Genomic DNA, 20,000 nt, shown 5'->3' with positions numbered 1-20,000 from the left:
AAGTGTCCAAACTCATACAAAAGGTTATCAGTGGTGCTTATATCAGGAGGGTCTTTTCGCACTGCATTGGTTTGAAAGCTGCCCATGAAGAATTAGATCATATGAGACAGATATTAACGAGTAACGATTATCCCAGCAACATCATAAAGGAACTGATAAGGAATAAAAAGAATGAATACTGCACACAGGCACAGAGTTCAAATAATGATAACGAAGATTTAATTGTCTATCACGATGTGGAGTATGGAACAGCCTATAGACAAGAAGTAGATTGTTTTAAAAGAATCATCAGATGTGGAGTAAGACCAAAGGCAATATTGAAAAAGTGTTGCTGAAAATTACAGCAAGCCAAACTTGATAACTGTCCTTGTGATGAAAAACAGTCATGCCTCTTAGAGTACCCAAGGAGCATACTTTACAAATTCAGATGCTTAGAAGGGGAGTGTAAACGCCTCAATATATGCTACATTGGCCACACGATGACAACGTTCAGAAGATTCTAAGCTCAATGCAACAATGAAAACCAGGAAAGTATCGACTTAGATAGTTAATGCCGTAAGTGTTTTAGCATTTAATGAAAATGGTCCGAAAGAAGGACTATGCCGAAAGAGTTTGACGTATATATATATATATATATATATATATATATATATATATATATATATATATATATATATATATATATATATATACAGTATATAATATGTGTGTATATATATACAGTATATAATATATATATATATATATATATATATATATATATATATATATATAAATATATGTGTGTGTGTGTATACATATATATATATATATATATATATATATATATATATATATATATATATATATATATAATATATATATATATATATATATATATATATATATATATAAATATATATATATATAATATATATATATATATATATATATATATATATATATATATATATATATATATATATATATATATATAAACAGTAATGTGTCCTGTTTTCTTACTTTGTCATATTCTGTATTACAGAAAGGTATAACTGTAACGAAAAATCTAATTGTTTATTCAAGTAAAAAGTTTTGAAAATTTTAGCTTTGATTATCAAAATTATGCTATCTCAAGACTTAATGTAAATGCAACTTAAACAGCCTTGATCAAACTCTCCAGGTTGAGGAGTTACTTGGCTTTGATTTCCGAAATTTTCACGCTTATTGTGTATAACTGTTTATATATGCAGCGAAGCAATAAAGGTTATATGTGGTACCAGTCAAATCTATCCGTAAAATGGGAGGCTCTACAATTTTGTTTATCTTTTCCGGACAGATTGTGTTCAGATATTGGATGACTGTTCCCTGTTTTGCAGTCTTTTGATTAGTAACCTTCCTGACTTCTAGTAATTAAGCGTATCGCAGTTTTCATCGTTTCACATTTTCTTTATCAATAGTTCCATTGCGTAGATTTCTTGCTCTCGGATGAAATTTTTTTAATTGGTAGGGTTCCTCTTTTGAGGATATATGTATGTATGTGTATATATACATACATATATCCTCAAAAGAGGAACCCTACCAATAAAAAAAATTGAATAATAATAATAATAATAATAATAATAATAATAATAATAATAATAATAATAATAATAATAATAATACTTTTTGTGTAATAGGATTAAATCACAATTGATTACCTTCAAAAGATCAAACTTGCAGCGAATGTTTCTATGTTGAAAAGGCTGATATGTCTCTTTTTTTTTTTTTTTTTTTTTTTTTTTTTTATAATTCATATATGAAAGATCTATTCTAATGTTGTTACTGTTCTTAGAATTCTATTTTATTTGTTCATTACTTTCCATTACTAAAGTTATGAAATTTTAATGTATTCTAATTACTGATTTGATTTTATAGTCAACTCGGCGGTCCTGATAATCATATCAAAATATTAAAGTTTTATAGTTGGTTGGTTACAGTACGATTATGTACCTGGTATTTGAATTATCCGAACTTTTATTAATGCGTAAATACTTGGGTACTTAAAATTAACAATTAAAGCAACATGCATAAAATCACGTAAAAACTAATTATTATTATTGTTGTTGTTGTTGTTGTTACTATTAATATTAATATTATTATTATTGTTATTACCATTATCATTATTATTGTTGTTGTTGTTGTTGTTATTACTATTACTATTATTATTATCATTATCATTATTGTTGTTTTTATTATTATTATTATTATTATTATTATTATTATTATTATCATCATTAATATTATTATTAATCTTATTACTAGCTAAGCTACGATCCTAGTTGGAAAAGCAGGCTGCTATAAGCCCACGGGCTCCAACAGGGAAAATAGCCCAGTGAGGAAAGGAAACAAGGAAAAATAAAATATCTTGAGAAGATTAACATTGAAATAAATAGCTCCTATGTAAACTATAAAAACTTGAACAAAACGAAACTTACTCAGGACTTATTTTCCACTTGTCCAAAAAAGAGAGAGAAGAAAAAGAAGAAGAAGAAGAAGAAGAAGAAACTACAACTATTGAAAAATGAATTATTATTACATGTATCATTAATAGAATCTAAATGTTCTTAAGAACCTACGATACCAAACAATACTTGTTTTCCAACTCAATGTAAACAGACGAAGCTTGGAATGGCAAGGGAAGATAACCTACAAAACTTTATTAAGGCCACATGTCCACCTATAGTCCATTTCTTTTAGCGATGCATATTTGCACCGACTCGCAGCGGTGCCCTTTTAGCTCGGAAAAGTTTCCGGATCGCTGATTGGTTGGCCAAGATAATTCTAACCAATCAGCGATCAGGAAACTTTTCCGAGCTAAAAGGGCACCGCCGCGAGTCGGTGCAAATATGCATCGCTAAAAGAAATGGACTATAGTTCTCACGCACGGTGGAGAACCTCGGAATTACATTCATCCTCCAGCAATATTTCAGGGAGAATAAACATGACCACCACTATTACCATCTGAAAGGGCTATTGTCAGTCACTCGAGCTGTCAAACCTTGGGAGACTCCCTGGCAAAAATACTATCAACCTTCAGTTGTGATCAAACAAATAGGATCTTTCCATTCACAAGCTATAAAGATTGGTAGTTGAATTTCCTATAAAATACACGATATAATTTAGGAATTGCTAATGCTGTGTTGTCTCTTAAAGCGTACAAATTTAATCATAAGATTTTTGTTTGATTTGAGCTTGTTTTTTTTTCAAATTAATAGTTTGTCTTATAAAGAAAAAGACTATATAATTCACGAATTTCATATGCTGTGTTGTCTCAAAAAGCGTACATATTTAATCATAAGATTTTTACCTATGATTCAAGCTTGTTTTTTTAAATTGATTGTGTTTCTTATAAAAAAAATGAAGATATAATTCATGGATTTCTAATGCTATGTTGTCTCAAAAAGCGTTCAGATTTAATCATAAGATTTTGCCTATGATTTAGTTTGTTTAAAAATTAGTCTTTCTTATGAAAAAATATATATTATTCAGGAAATTCTAATGCTATGTTGTCTCAAAAAGCGTACAGATTTAATCATAAGATTTTTTATGATTCAAGTTTGTTTAAAAATTGTCTTCTTATAAAAATGCCTGAAAAAACTAGAATTAGAAACAAATGTTAACATAAGACACATGAGTGACAAACATAGACTATCTGAACCAAGAACAAATAGTAAATTTGGTGAAAGGGCTTTTAGCTACTGTGCGCCTAGACATTATAATAAACTGCCAACTGAAATGAAGGACTTAAAGGGAGCAATTGAATTTAAGAAGAAACTTAAGACATTACTTTTCAGAAGATCATATGATTTGGAAGATGCTACAATCAAAGAATTGTATAAGTTATAATGAAAATGTTTCGTTAGATGATTAATATGGACCCGCCCGATAAGTAGTTCACTCGACTTCAGTGGAGGGTTGGATTTAAACCCAAAACATTAAGCGGAATATCAAATTGTGATTCCATCGTTCAGATATATATTCATATCTAGTTATCTGTATCGTCTTTTTTTTCAGATTCTTGGTTTGGTTTCAATGTAGTGCTTTATATTAATTTTTACTTAGCTGTATTGTCTTTGTTTTAGCTTCTCAGCTTCATTACTTTGCGGTTTTTTTTTTGTAGGTATTTAGCATTGTGATGTATCTATATTATGAATTATCTATACCGTCTTCCATATTATCTGTTTTTTATTGTTTCGTGTATTTTTAATTGATTTCAAAACAATTCCGGTAAAAAAATGTTCATTTGAATTTCAAAACTCACCTAGAATAAAAACAATAATTCTCAGCATTTTGGTAATCTTATAATACCCTTAAAACTATCAATAATATTTTTGATGAATAAATTAAAAGAAAAAAAAAACATCAAGGGTGGGTCTGCACCTGATATGTTAAAATACGATACGCGTCTTCAAATGAATTCCCAAATATCATAAATAACCGTAATTGAAAAAGTCTACCATTAATTCTAAGGTAATTTAGCTGCTCAGAATTATATATTCGTTATATGGGATGATACTTTGATGGCAATAAATAGGGAAACGGTGTCATTTATCTCGGAGGAGATACGTTCATCTTATAAATCAATTTGAGTTTGATTAAACATTTTTCGAATGTGTGTGGTTTTTTTTTTTTTTTTTTTTTTTTTTTATAAAGTAAATTTGCCAATATTTAATCTAATGTTTCATCATCATCATCATCATCAACATCATCTACGCCTATTGACGCAAAGTGCCTCGGATAGATTTCGCCAGTCATCTCTATCTTGAGCTTTTAAATCAATACTTCTCCATTTATCATCTACATCACGCTCCATAGTCGTAGGCTATGTATGCCTGGGTCTTCCAACTCTTTTTACCATGGAAAATTATTTATTGAATATTTTCGGGTGAAATAGAACAGATGTTATTCAATACATCTAGTGAGTTGTGAGGGTTTGGTATATTGTGATGAGGAGTCTCCACTGAAATGAGAATTTTTTGTCTCTTCATTGGTGGTATAAAAAATTACTTTGGCATTTTACTTCACATTTTACTTTATATACATTGAACGTCGTATTTTTCTTGTATCCTTTTTCTAGATAGCAGAACATCATTTATTTTAATTATGCGTGGAAAGAGAAACTTGTTCTTTTCAGAAATGACACGGAATAATCATAATTTTCAGTGTCCCCTGACAAAAAAAAAAAAAAAAAAAAAAAAAAAAGATAAATAAAAAAAATAAAAAGATGATGCTGTTTATTTTATTTTGTGAGTTTTTTTTTTCTGCATATTATTGTAATGTTGAGGATGACAAATATTTTCAACTGGGATTATTCTGTTGTTTTAAATTTGCCTGAGATATCAAGTAGATTTTTCAATGATATAAAGATTCCTGAGAATATTAGTCATTTGTTGAAAAGAGGAAATTGGTATATTTTCTTATGTATTTTGTAGACCAATCCGTCATTCAAAACCGAATGTATTATACAGGAGATTTAAAAAAAAAAAAAAAAAAGGTAAACTTATTGTAGATATCTTGAAATCAATAGTAAGAAATAAGTAGTTGTTATGTAACCGGAACTTTAGTCATTTGAAATGTTTTTTTTTAGAAATAACGGCAACACTCTTGCGTAAAGGAAGGGAAGTCAATGACTGCTTTGGATAAGTCTTTATGCGTCATTTGCTTTTGAAGAAATGTTTTTGAACTGTTATCGAACTTTAAACATTTGTATACCTTGTATTTGATGATTTGATATGTTGTGTGGATTTTGAAGGATTGCATGTTGGTACTCTGATTATGTTTACGGAACTGTATTTTAGTCACTTATTGATTTTGCAATATCTAATTCTTATACCATAATTCGTCGGTTAGAACTATGGTTACGGGCTGGTCAGTTAGAAGTGTAGTGTTACTGTCTTGTGCATGCTAGCGGTCATTAAAGGAAAACGATTTTGAACTATGAAATCATTTGCTGGCAACTTGATCTTTATGGCTCGGCACAATTTTTGTTTTAAATATATATAGTAAATTCCTGAAATCTTTACCAAAATTGGATTATTGATTATCTCATATATAATTTTAGTCCCATAAAGTAATTAACTAAGACTTGAGATTTTTTTTTCTTTTTTTTTTTTCGTATTTACAATCTTATTATTTATTATTCAATCTTATTATTTATTATTTTTAGTTCAAGCTGAGTCTTGTGGAAAGGCACTATTGGCCAGTGATAAAAGTTTAAATCCTTTTTTATATATGCGTCGGGATTGGGAATTTGTTCAGCTTTTAATGTTTTTATTCAATGCTTTTTTCCCCATAGTGGTGAGTTTTATTGGAATGTCTCGACATAAAATGGTTCTTTTTTCACGGTAATCTTTTTCCTCGTGCATTTTATTTTGTGTGTTTTTACGGCTGTATTTTTATGACAAAAGAGGAAAGAAAACCTTAGTTTTTGGACTAACAATTGATGGGGAATAATCCGTTTTCTATTGCTGCGATTTGGTGATTTATTTTTCTTGGATTCTAGCAGGTACTTTGAAATTTTAAGTATTTAGAAAATCTGGGGATATTTAAACTGGCATATATTATCGCAGGAGTATAGCCAAATCCTATTAATCAAATAGAATGTATATCATCAATGCTCAAAAATAAGAAATTATAAAGAAGAGGAAGCATTAGTATAGAAATAGGAACCTAGAGCTATAAAGGTCAATATTCATTAAACTAAGACTTCTGATATTGAAAAGCCATACAGTGTCATGGCAACATTAAAGTTTGAAATCCCCTTTTGTTTGTAAGGACTTCAATGACTTATGTTAGCTATTGTGCATCATATACCTGGTACGCTTGAATGTTATTACTCTAATTTCAGTCTTTACAAGTGTTAGATTTAGTAAATGTATTTTAGGATTTTCATTATTGACTCTCTCTCTCTCTCTCTCTCTCTCTCTCTCTCTCTCTCTCTCTCTCTCTCTCTCTCTCTCTCTCTCTCTCTCTCTCTCTCTCTCTCTCTTCTTAGGATTCCAGGGATTAGGTGTTATCAACGTCTTTTAATTATTTTTTTTTTTTTTTTTAATATTTTGTGCCCTAATGAGACTGTAAATAAGAGTCACATTATTGTAAACCGGTTATAACGAGGTTGCCAATTAGAAATGTATTATGTGGTATGGCTTGTAATGCTTTGCGCAGAGCAAAAACTATGTCTTGAATATTTAAAAATTTGCGTCTCTTACACATTTGACTTTATCTTTTAATACAAATCTGCTATCTCCTAAAATTCGAATCATTATCGAATATCTGAGATACCTGGGATATTTTGATCGACTCCCCCAAGATATTTGATTAAAAGATGACAAAGCTATTGAGTTATTTTCCAGAGCATGACAGCAGGCTATTTTTAATAGATTTAGTGCAATTCAAGATTTGATTTGCAGACATACATGGGTTATCGTTTAAAGCACTGAGGTGCTTTATTATATATTCACCGAAAGATATTTTATTTATATTTTACTCTCTTTTCTCCCTTTATGTTGCGGGGTATTTATGGACATGTGCTGTCATGAAAAGACATCGAGAAACGGCTTTCTCTGTCTGTGATTTTATGTCAATCATTTAATTCTTTTCCCTCACAGACTTCCTGTCGTCTTTTGATATGTTTGGGCTGTCGTAGGTGGATGGGCCGTTTACCTCGAATGTTTTCTTTACGTTTTATTTTTTATGGATAATCTTGAAAGTGTTATATTGCCCTTATTAATGTTATGAAAGAGTTTATTGTCAAAGAACGCACAGAAAAATGGTGTGACCTTTCTCCTGCGCACCGTTTTTTTTTTTAATCTAAAATCAGGAAACTTGTCCTTAAGTGCTATTTTAGTTAGTCCTTCCAATTCGAAGAAATGTTATGATTTCCAAAGTTACTTTTATTGTGATAATGGTGTTTAGTTTAATTAATTTGGTGTGATGTAACTTTTCATGCCCTACATATTCACAAAGATTAAATTGTCTGTAGATGGAAAATTTATTAAAATCTAATTTCTAATTTCGAATAGTCATTGTTTTAGTCAGCAAGTTACTGTATATCTTTGGTAGTTATTTCATTACTAATTTGTCAGTTTGATATTTGCATCTGCAGGAAACGTGTAGTATGATTGATACCGTTCGTCTTTATTTAAATAAAATGTGACTACCTGAACCTGGTATGGCGCATTATTATTATTATTATTATTATTATTATTATTATTATTATTATTATTATTATTATTAGCGTACCTCAGTCGTCAGAAAGGACGGCTAAACATTTAGATAGAAATGCCCGAATGCGCACACAGACTGGGATGTCAGAATGTACCTTTTGGGGTACCCCTTCTTAGCAGGGCGTTACTACTCCCTTTTCCTCCTACCCAAGGGACGGGGAGAGACCGAGTAGTTATGTGTCTGGCAATGTTGCAGAGCATGACATATATATATATATATATATATATATATATATATATATATATATATATATGTGTGTGTGTGTGTGTGTGTGTGTGTGTGTGTATATATATATATATATATATATATATATATATATATATATATATATATATATATATATATATATATGTGTGTGTGTGTGTGTGTGTATATATATATATATATATATATATATATATATATATTATATTTATATTTATATTTATATACACACACACTGTACTTAACTAGACACGTAGCCCTTTATTATATAGGGAAGATTATTATTATTATATAAGGGAGATGCTATAAACATGAGGGCTCCAACAGGAAAAATAGGCCAGTGAGAAAGGAAATAAGAACATGCAGAATAATGTGCTTCAGTGTACCCTCAAATAAGGGAACTCTAATCCAAGACAGTGGAAGATTATGGTTTATTATTATTATTTATTATTTATAATTTATTAATTATTATTTATTATTATTATTATTTATTAATTATTATTTATTCATTATTATTTATTATTATTTATTATTATTATTATTATTATTATTATTATTATTATTATTATTATTATTATTATTATTATTATTACTAGAACAATGGTTTGATTTTGGGGTATCCTCATAGAAGAGCGGCCTACCATGACCAAGGGAAAAGTAGCCACAGAACAATTACAGTGCAGTAGTTAATAACCCATGAAGAAGAATTTTTCGGCTCTCCTAGTGTTGTCAGGTGTTTGAGGAAGTAGGAAAATGTGTAAAGAATAAGCTAGACGACTCGATACATGTGTAGGCAAAGGAAAATTAGCCATAACTATAGGGATTCAATGTACAGTAGTACTATCTAGTCAGTCGTAGGACCCAACAACACTTTAGTTGTAGTATCTCAACGGATGGCTAGTGACTTAGCCAACCTGCTACCAATTAAAATATTTTTTCTTTAGTATAAGTAAGATAGCGATTAGATAAAAGTGGATTTAATATTTTTTTCAACAGAACTGGATCTAGTTTTTTTTGTAAAGCACCGAAGGAATTGCTGTTTAGCCACTGATTACTCAAGTTTGGAGATGCTATAGTCAATTTCTTTTAATGAGGCGCATTTGCACCGACTCGGAGGGGTTCCCTTTTAGCTCGGAAAAGTTTCCTGATAGCTGATTGGTTAGAATTATCTTGGCCAACCAGTCAGCGATCATCCGAGCTAAAAGGGCACCGCTGCAAGTCGGTGCAAGTCTGCCTCACTAAAAAAATAGACTATAGTTATGCTTTCAAATTCATTTCAATGGTGTAAAAAAAGTACCTGGAATGCTAGAACATTTCTCTTTGCGTTCCCCGCTGTTTGTTCAGCTCTCATGTTGGGTAAGTAAAGAGGTTCTACTTCAATATGTCATTATTGGCTAAGTACCACTGAATAGAGGGGGAGCTCAGAGAAACCTGATATTCTTACATAGGTTTATATTGTTGAAGGCCCATGTCAAACTTCGGAGTATATAACGTTATACCTAGTAGCTAGTTTCTATTTCCTCAAAAATAATTTTTTATGTACGTGTACTTTTTTTTTGAGAGATATTAAAAAATCAAAAGATTAACTTAATAGTGGCAATAGGGCCTTTTTCTTATTTTATCGATGAAACTTAGTTTATGTAATTTTATTGTGATAATTCAGGCTGTTTATCATTATTCAGTTGCACATATTTAATTTTATTTCTATCTTCAATCGATGTCCAATTTGCCTCTCTTTTTCTGTTCCATTTTCACTTTGTCCAAAATTGATAAAGACAGTTAGTTTATGTAATTTTATTGTGATAATACAGGCTGTTTATCATTATTCAGTTGCACGTCTTTAATTTTATTTTTATCTTCAATCGATGTCAAATTTGCTTTTTTTTTTTTTTTTTTTTTTTTGTCCAAAATTGATAAAGACAGTAGAATTTCTTTACTTGGAGGGAGGGAGGGGGGGAGTTGCGTACGACTTGGGTTACATTACGTTATATTTATTCATTAACAGTAGTTTTACGTATATGAACATATTAGAATTACAAGACAACACAATAAATTTGCAATAATCCCACCACATTATTTAATTATTCATAAATTAAAAAAAAAAAAATTAGGAATTTGCATTTAAGTTATTATTGCTAATGTCTAATAGTACCGAATGCTTTTACACCTAGGAAAAAAAAACATAAAAACAGGTTGGTAATTAATTATCCGTTTTTCTGTTATGTACGTTGAAGAAAAGGCAACGCCTTCATGAATAAATGAAACGAAATCATCTCATAGAAGTAATTAATGTGATGAATTGAAAAATAAAAGCATCAATAACACAACAATAGATTTGGTTTTATGTGATTTGAACAGGGTTTTAGAGATTGTTTTAGTAAAGAAGAGAATTTTCCAAAATAATGGGCTTTCACATACGTATGTTTTGAGAACAATCATGGAAAGCAAAATAAGAAAAGAATAAATGGATCATTTTGCTCTTTATTACGAAAAGGAATCATGAAATGTTCAAGGATTTATTGATTGATCTAATTTGTTCTGCTGTGTACATCATTCGAGGCTGAAGCTTGGGTTTATAGTCTGAAAGGGCGGTAGAAAAATCCCATATATCATCGTGAGGGCAGGTGGGCTTCCGTTTTTTTAGGGTCTTGGCACTTTTATAATTAAACGGAAATTTTTAAAATTCTTTTAATTGGGAAGAATTTGATAGCCTGAAATTAATAAAGACTTTGCAGTTTGGAAGATGCTTCGGGATTGTTATTATTATCATTATTATTTCTTACTAAGCTACAACCCTAATTGGAAAAGCAGAATTCTATAAACCCGTGGGCTCCAGTGAGGAAAGGAAATAAGAAAACTATAAGAAAATTATTTAACAATTAATATAGAATATTTTAAGAGCAGTAACATTAAAATAAACATTTCATATATAAACTATAAAAATTTTGAAAAGAAAAATAAGTGGAAGAGAAGTAAGGCAGACTATTGTGCCCGAGTGTACTAACAAGAAAGAGAACTCTAACCTAAGACAGTGAAAGACCATGGTAAAGAAGCTATGGCACTATTCAAGAAAAGAGAACAATGGTGTGATTTTGGAGTGTCCTTCTGGGAGATCTGCTTACCATAGCTAAAGTGTCTCTTTTACCCTTACCAAGAGGAAAGTAGCCACGGAAAAATTATGTTACAAGAGTTAATCCTTGGGCGAGGAAGAATTGTTTGGTAATCTCATTGTTGTCAGGTGTATGAGGACAGTGGAAAATATGTAAATAATAGGCCAGAATATTCGGTATTTGTGTAGCAAACGGAAAACGAGCCGTAACCAAAGAGAAGGATCAAATGTAGTACTGTCTGGCCAGTCAAAGGACCCAAGAAGTCTCTAACGGTAGTACCTCGATGGGTGGTTGGTGCCCTGGCCAACCAGCTATAGCAATAAAATTACCAGCAAAATATACGGGTTGTAGAGCACAAATCTCCATTAGGACTGAGCGTTCTTCCAGCCATGTTTCCTTTAAGGACTTTAGTATCTTCCCAAATTTATTATGACTTGATGCCACTCACGAAATCTACCTCTTGTAAACTTATCTTCGACATTTATTTTTTTAAATTATTTGTAAGTAGAAAAACAGATAAACAAGCTACGACAGAAGCATCCTTGTAAGTAATAATGGTAAAGGTCCTGTGAAGCAGAATTGCTAATTGGTCTCTAATTATACAGTATCCATTTAACCACCCCCATTCGTGTGAGTCTGGGCTTTATCCCCTATAATTCATTGCTGTCTGGTGTGTGCAGTACATCACCGGCTTTAAATTCTACTGCATTTTCTTCCGGAAATTAAATCATCGTAATGTTTAAGACAAACTTTCACTGCATGCTTGTCATGAGAACAAAGACTGACTCTCTCTCTCTCTCTCTCTCTCTCTCTCTCTCTCTCTCTCTCTCTCTCTCTCTCTCTCTCTCTCTCCTCTCTCTCTCTCTCTCCTCTCTCTCTCTCTCATCATTATCAATGATTTATATTTTAAAGGATGAAAATTATTACTCGACAATTTTTCAATGCTTTTATATTATGTCTTTTTATACTTTTTTTGTGTACGTAAATGGTTACCCATTGTTACTCCTACAATGAGTCATCCTCAAGTAATTGGCAATGTACATGAAAATTACTCGATTTGTAAGTCAGCAGGACGCCTGCAACTGTGCCAGTAGGTTTGATGATGGGCTGGTAAGTCTCCATCCCTTTAATAGTGAAAGTAGGTTTGATGTAATAGGCTACTATTTGCAGTCCTGTAGAACTGCCAAATTTCCAGCAGCACAAAATAAATATCAGTTGTTGATGCTTCGTAGGCGTGTGGGAGGAATTGTCTGGGGACGCTTTTACTGTTGGGTCGGTTGCGACAATTTAAAAAAGTTATTGACTTGTTTTTCGTAAAATGTTACTTAATGGAGAGTGCGTGGCACCAGTATTACTATTGCTGGTTTTTGTTTATTTTGCTATTAGTTGCAATCGTAATCTAGTAGGGAATTTTTCATTTTTTATAATTCAACAAAATTTAGTGTTTTTCTCATTCGAGAGAGTGCTTTATAAGTTAAAGATTTATAATTTTCGTAATATTGGATCTTTTTTGGTCTTGGAAACATATGAAGACTACTGTTAGACTTTTTTTTTTCAAAATCGTTATTATTATTATTATTATTATTATTACTTGCAAAGCTACGACCCTAGTTGGAAAAGCAGGATGCTATAAGCCCAGGACCCCCAACAGGGAAAATAGCCCAGTGAGTAAATGAAACAAGGAAAAATAAAATATTTTAAGAACAGTAACATTAAAATAAATATCTCCTATTTAAACTGTAAGAACTTTAACTAAACAAGAGGAAGTGAAATAAGATATAATAGTGCGCCCGAGTGTACCCTCAAGCAAGAGAACTCTAACACAAGACGGAAGACCATGGTACAGAGGCTATGGAACTACTCAAGACTAGAGAACAATGGTTTGATTTTGGAGTGTCCTAGAAGAGCTGCTTACCATAGCTAAAGTCTATTCTACCCTTACCAAGAGAAAAGTGGCCACTGAACAGTTACAGTGCAGTAATCCCTTGGATGAAGAAGAATTGTTTGGTAATCTCAGTGTTGTCAGGTGTATGGGGACAGAGGAGAATATGTAAAGAATATTTAGGAAGCATTTTATTTGCTAAAACGTTAACTTGTTAGTATTGTAAATGAAAATAAGTGTGCTCATTTATGTAAAATTAGCAAATGTCCAAATAAAACTTAACTTATTTTCAAGGATAGAAATGCTGATATAAAAGAAGATTGAAAGTGCAAATGATAATTATATACGATATTATTTGGGCCACAAAATAAATGGAAGTAGTAGTTTGATCAACTTCATGAAGAAAGGTTATGGCACAGTTAAGTTCCGGATTTTTTTTTTTTTTTCTCTCCATATTGGGTGAGATTTCATGGTCACAGATTAATGATAACGATATGTTATGTATGTTATTTTTCTTTTGACTTTTGAGTTTGATGAAATTCTTTTTTGTTTGTATAGATGATTTTGACATTTTTCATCGTTTTAATACCGTCATAGAATTAAAGTGTATGGGCATCCATAGATGGTAAATATCTGAAAACAACAAAAGTTATATAGAAAGCCTGGAAAGTTCTCGTCTGGAAACCATCATGCATTTTAGTTTTTGGGGTGCCTGCCTCCCATATTACTGGTGCACTTATGATGCTTCAAATGTCATTGGTGTATGTGTAAATCTGATTTTATCTGATGAATTTTTAAGGTAACGAGACTTTGGGTTTGTGGTCCATTTATATCTTTCTCGATACTTGTCGGTTTCATTTTCATTACTTCAGTACTGGTTGTTTTAGTAAATCAGACACAAACAAAAAAGAAAATCGACAGCAAATCATCATTTCTGCCTTACAACATTCATACCTAAAACACTAAATGATTTTACCAAGATTTTTGCTCTTAGTTGTAGTTCTTCAGCCATTCTAACACTCGTTATTGGGTTCCTGGCAAACTTTCCAACCAAAGTTTTTTCCACGCTGTTATCAGCGTATAAGATATGTGTTTTGCCTGGGCCACCTTATCTATAATGATGCCAATAAACAGCACACCCTACGGCTTTCTGTTGGTTTTGCAGGAACTTACGAGCTGAAATCTTAACTCTTTCACTCATAGAGCAGCACTCATAGCAGCATCATGTATAGGCAGTATCAGGCGAGCGTTTTTGAACGTGTGTGTGTGTGTGTGTGTGTGTGTGTGTGTGTTTTTTTTTTTTTTTTTTTTTTTTTGAGTTGTAACCACATGATCTTTTTTTAATTGTGATCAGTGTTATACTCTATCAAGGTAAGAGTAACAATATAGTACAGCAATTAAACAATGGCCCCCTAGATGATTACAAAAGATAGTAAGATGTAGGACATAATTATCGTAGATGTGAAAAAATAAATTGACAAGAAGTATGACCAAGGAACACTTGTGGTAGACCTGACAAAAATGTATATTCTTACATCATCATCCTAGTAAAAGGGCAAAGACAAGATTTTTTAATCCTGCTGTTGTGTGCTAATGTCAGTGAGGATTGCAAAATGAAACTTAGCTTGGTTTATCATTCAGAAAATTCACACACCTTTAAAAAGCTCAAAGATCGAACAATAAGGCTTGGTGGACTCATATTTTGTTTGTTGAAAGGGATATTGAAATTTTTGGTCCTGAGGTAAAAAAGTACCTCATGGAGATTTTCCCACTCCAAGCCTTCTTGCTTAAGGTCATTATTCCAGTTCATTCTTCAGCTATTGATGGCGACCTGATGGAGGAATTTAAAATCGTCAGAATAAAGTTCCTGCTGGCCCAACGCCATTCCAATATTCCAACGCATGGATCAGCAGGCGATTTCAAATGTTTAAGGATCAGTACATAAAAGCAATGTTCCAGCATTGTTTTGAGGTCACCAAATGGACTAACCTCAGTCCTATATTCATCCTTCTGCTAAGATTATTTTTTTTTTTTTTTTGCTCTATGGCTTTGATTTATATGAAATCAATTCTAAAAGTTTCCTGGGTATTATCTATTAGTTGTTAGATATTCGCATTTTATGTGGTTGATAAAGATAAAATTCATACATAAACTTCAAAGGTCTATCAAGAATTTTCTAGCTCCAAATTATTGTCTTTTACAAACAAATCTGGTTTCTGTACTTGTTATTTTTTATAACATAACTGATGTTAGGAATTTCTTATTTGTTTTTAAAAGTTTAACTTTTTCCTCAATTGTTATATAACTTGATATATATGTTAGCGATTTAGATATTTAGTATAGAATTAAATTTTTGAACATCATCTCTTAATAGGTGAAAAAGAAATATAGTATGCTTACAAGAGTAATCGAAAATTGTATGACCGAAGATTTAAATTCATTCTTTAATCAGTTTCAAATAAGTCTAATGGAAGATCGTGTTCGTCGTGGTAATTTAGCTAATAGCCTTACCCTCATTAGTGCAAACTGAAAAAAAATAAGCTTTTAATAGAAAGATAATTAGCTGGATATTTTCTCATTATTGGCGATTTTGCGATGTATAGAGAAGCATCTTATATCTAGCGGATTCCACAACGTCATTTTCGCCGAGATAAAATCCTTTTTTTCCACTCTTCCCTTTTATGAAACGGTGCCATTAGCACCTTATCAGGCAAGTTGATCTTATTTGTTGCGCTTTATGACCGGGCTGGTCTAATGCAGGCGACTGGTTTCATTACAATTTCCGCGGCTCGGGTGCATTGCGTCAAGTTGATAACACGTTTTGTAATGGAGCAAACTGGCGCACGCCATCTCAATGTCTTAAATTACCTCCCCCTTTTTTTTTCACAGACTTTGTTTGGTTGATTTTTTTTTACGTTGTCCTGGATGCTGATGTTTATTAAAATGTTGTTCCACGTCTTTTATTTGTCTATTTTGTCAGTAATTAATAAGAATATGCAATGGAGGTGCTAATTTGATGTTGATAATTTAGGAGTCCAGTGTTATCTCTCGTATAGCAGATCCATGTTTGTCGTGGTGTGTTCTAGACTTTAATTCCCTTGTAACTTTTCCTTTGCTATTGGTTAATTTCGAAGCAGTTTACAGACGCGAAAGGTTTTAGAGTAGGCGGCTTATACTGTAGTTATTTTATGGGTACTGAATTGGCTCCCAGCTCTCACTTTTTTTTTTTTTCGGAAACTCATTTGCACTCACTCGCTGGGGCGCCTTATTAGATCGGAAAATTTTCCTACTAAGTGATTAGTTGCAAGTATTTTTATCCGAATACCATCATTGTTTTCAAATAGGCCTAATTATCAAGTAATGTGGATCGAAACTTATTTACTAACTAAATTTTCTCCTTCAGATATATATTTTGTCAATAAATAATGTTAGCGAATAAAGAGATTATAAAGTATTGTGATGGTAAGTCTGAATTTGATAACACCTGCCGAAGTCAACGACAGGAGCTTATTTTTGGATGCGCGCTGCATAATTTTGTAACTTTACACATATGTTAATACGAAATGGAATAAATTACATCGTGAAGGACATGCGTTAGAATTTATTTTGATTTGGACAAAACAAGACTCTTAGCCCTGAAATAAAAAAGAAAAATCTTGTTTGTTAAGAAATTGTAGTATTGAAAAAATAAGAACTGGTATCTGTTCCTTCTACATATCCGCCATTTTTGATTTGATGATTCAGCACTAAAAGTCAGGCTAAGTCATCGATCCCTCAACCTATTTGGCATTATGCATCGGGGAACTTTTTCGGTCTTTGGTAAGTCTTCGGTCTGTATTTTTTATTTTACTTTAGTTGAATCGGTGGAACTTTAAAAGTTCAAACTTGCAGTGAATGTTTATATGTTGAAGAGGGTGAAATAATTGTTTTTATAGTTGATAAATGAAAAATCTATTCTAATGTTGATACTTTTCTTAATTAAGATATATTATTGCAATTGTTCATTAATACTCTTGCAGTTTCTTTATCTCCTTATTTCTTTTCCCCACTGGGCTACTTTTCTTGCTGGAGCCCTTGGGGCTTATAACATCCTGCTTTTCCACCTTGGGTTGGGGCTTTGCTAATAATGATAATAATAATAATAATAATAATAATAATAATAATCATAATAATAATAATTTTGACTTCACTCTGTATAACATTGAATTTAACTGAAAATCGTTTCCTAATTTGATAATTTTGTTTAATAGGGTTTTATTCTTATATCTACCATTTCTTACATGGTTATTCTGTATATGAAAACTTCAGTGAATAAATAGAATATTAGAGCGACTGGGCATTCTGAATAAGGACATTATTAACAAGTATGCCTGTCAGCCTTAGAGGGAAAATGCCCTTGACATTTTTTCTGGGAAAAGAAATGTTTATGACTCTAGCCAAACCTTCATCTTCCTTTATTAATTGCGCAGAACAAGCACATATTTTAATAAGGCTTGCATTTTACAGGGGTTTATGACCTATGGTTAAAATTTTATATATATATCAGGATTTCCATTTTGATTTCATTCCTTAAAAAGAAAAACATTACACACGCACAAACGCATATATGTATGTATGTATGTATGTATGTATGTATGTATGTATGTATGTATGCATTAATTTTATTTATTTATTCACTTTTCAAATAAATTAAACTGCGGTGATAATGTTTACCGTGATTATATGACATGTTGAATACTATACCTAGCAAGTTATTACCTCCACCAGTGAAGTTGGGAAGATGTTAATTTTTTCGCCTCTGTTTGTCCGTTTGTTTGTGAACAACTTCCTTACCCTAATTTTACTTATAGAGTAGGGAAACATTCAGGGATTAAGTGTTATGTTGAGACGTGGAAGTGATTCAATTTTGAAAGTCCTAGGTGAAAGGTCAAGATCAAGGGTGAGCAAAAGGTGGATCGAATCAACCCTAACCTTAAACCCAATTTTGCACATGGATGTCGCATACTTTAAATACGCCTACGGTGTACATTTTTTGGGGAATGGCAAGCTGGTTTCGAGAACTAAGATGCTGCGGTGGAGGTCTGCACTCTGAGTGTTTTTCTAGTATGGTTATGTAAATTTCTCTCTCTCTTTCTCTCTCTCTCTCTCTCTCTCTCTCTCTCTCTCTCTCTCTCTCTCTCTCTCTCTCTCTCTCTCTGTTTTCAAATTATAAAAAGAATTTAAAGCTGCGGAAACTTGGTTGCATTAAACACATATAAAGGTAACAATAACTGATTACATAATATTGCTATTTTGATGATATAGACTTGGTTGATTAGAACTAGGGAATATTTTTCGTAAAGCATGCTCAAAGAACTTTTCGAATGACGGTGCCAGAGATTATTACAAGTTCTGGTTTAATAGATTAATTGAAACAAATTTTTATCCAGCAATTCAAGATGCAAGTCAGTTGCTGGAGACCAAACCAGGGATCAATATTCAACATATGGAAGCATAAAGGAATTGAAACATTTCTTCTTTGTAGACAGTTTAAAAAAAAATAAATAAATAAAACTGGACAGACGTAAACCATTTTATTAGATGGGAAGGGAGTTGTTAAAAAAACCTGAACCATCTGTTTCACTAAAGTGAATATGCAGTAAAGACTGACACCTAGTAAATAGAAATACTAAAAAAGAAGAGCTGGATGTAAAAATAATGGTTTACACGTACCAACAATTATAAGTTTTATTTTTTATGGTTTAGTTTCATCCCTCATAATGTTAACATGCATTAATTGTAGATAAGTCTCTTTAAGAGAATCGACAATCATAAGTCTCTCTGTTCGTCTGTTAATTTGTGTAACATACTCCTTATCATTGCGACTTTTACACAATTGAGTCAATATATATTAGACTTTTTACAAGGGTATACTATCATACACACATTTTGATTAAATTAGATATGTCTGGTTGTCTCTCTACCCGTCAGTTTTAGTCACGCTTGCCACTACAAGTGATAGTTGTTAGCATGCATAGGTAATCACGGAGGAAGAGCTTCCCTGAGTTTGACTTTCTTACTTATGTTATTACACAGTTAAATAAATCCCATTCAAACGAGATACAAAGATTAACCGTAATGGATAGAAGTAAATAGAGGGAGATCGTCCAATCTGTTTGTCCGTCGGTCCTGTTTTTCGTGTTTACCTTTTCATCTCAAACTATTAATAGTTAGAGGGATCTCATTTAGGTTGTTTTGTAAGGGCTTTATCAAAATTTGAAATTAAGGCTCCAAATGGTAAAGATTTCGTGCATATTTTCCAATTAAAACTAGTGAGAACCTTTTGGGGGCATTCTTGTTCCACATATATTGTTAATTGGATCAACCCTATTATTTTTTCACTCTCTCTCTCTCTCTCTCTCTCTCTCCCTCTCTCTCTCTCTCTCTCTCTCCTCTCTCTCCTCTCTCTCTCTCATCTCTCTCTCTCGTGTTCATAGACACCAGGCTTCATGGATTTAGGTCTTTTAGCCTTTGCCTCACCGATGTACCAAGTAATTATCCAATTTGTCACCTTTAAC

Source organism: Palaemon carinicauda, chromosome 11 (genome assembly GCF_036898095.1).
Source record: "Palaemon carinicauda isolate YSFRI2023 chromosome 11, ASM3689809v2, whole genome shotgun sequence".
Lineage (NCBI taxonomy): Eukaryota > Metazoa > Arthropoda > Malacostraca > Decapoda > Palaemonidae > Palaemon > Palaemon carinicauda.
Note: the sequence above shows the minus strand (reverse complement) of the source record.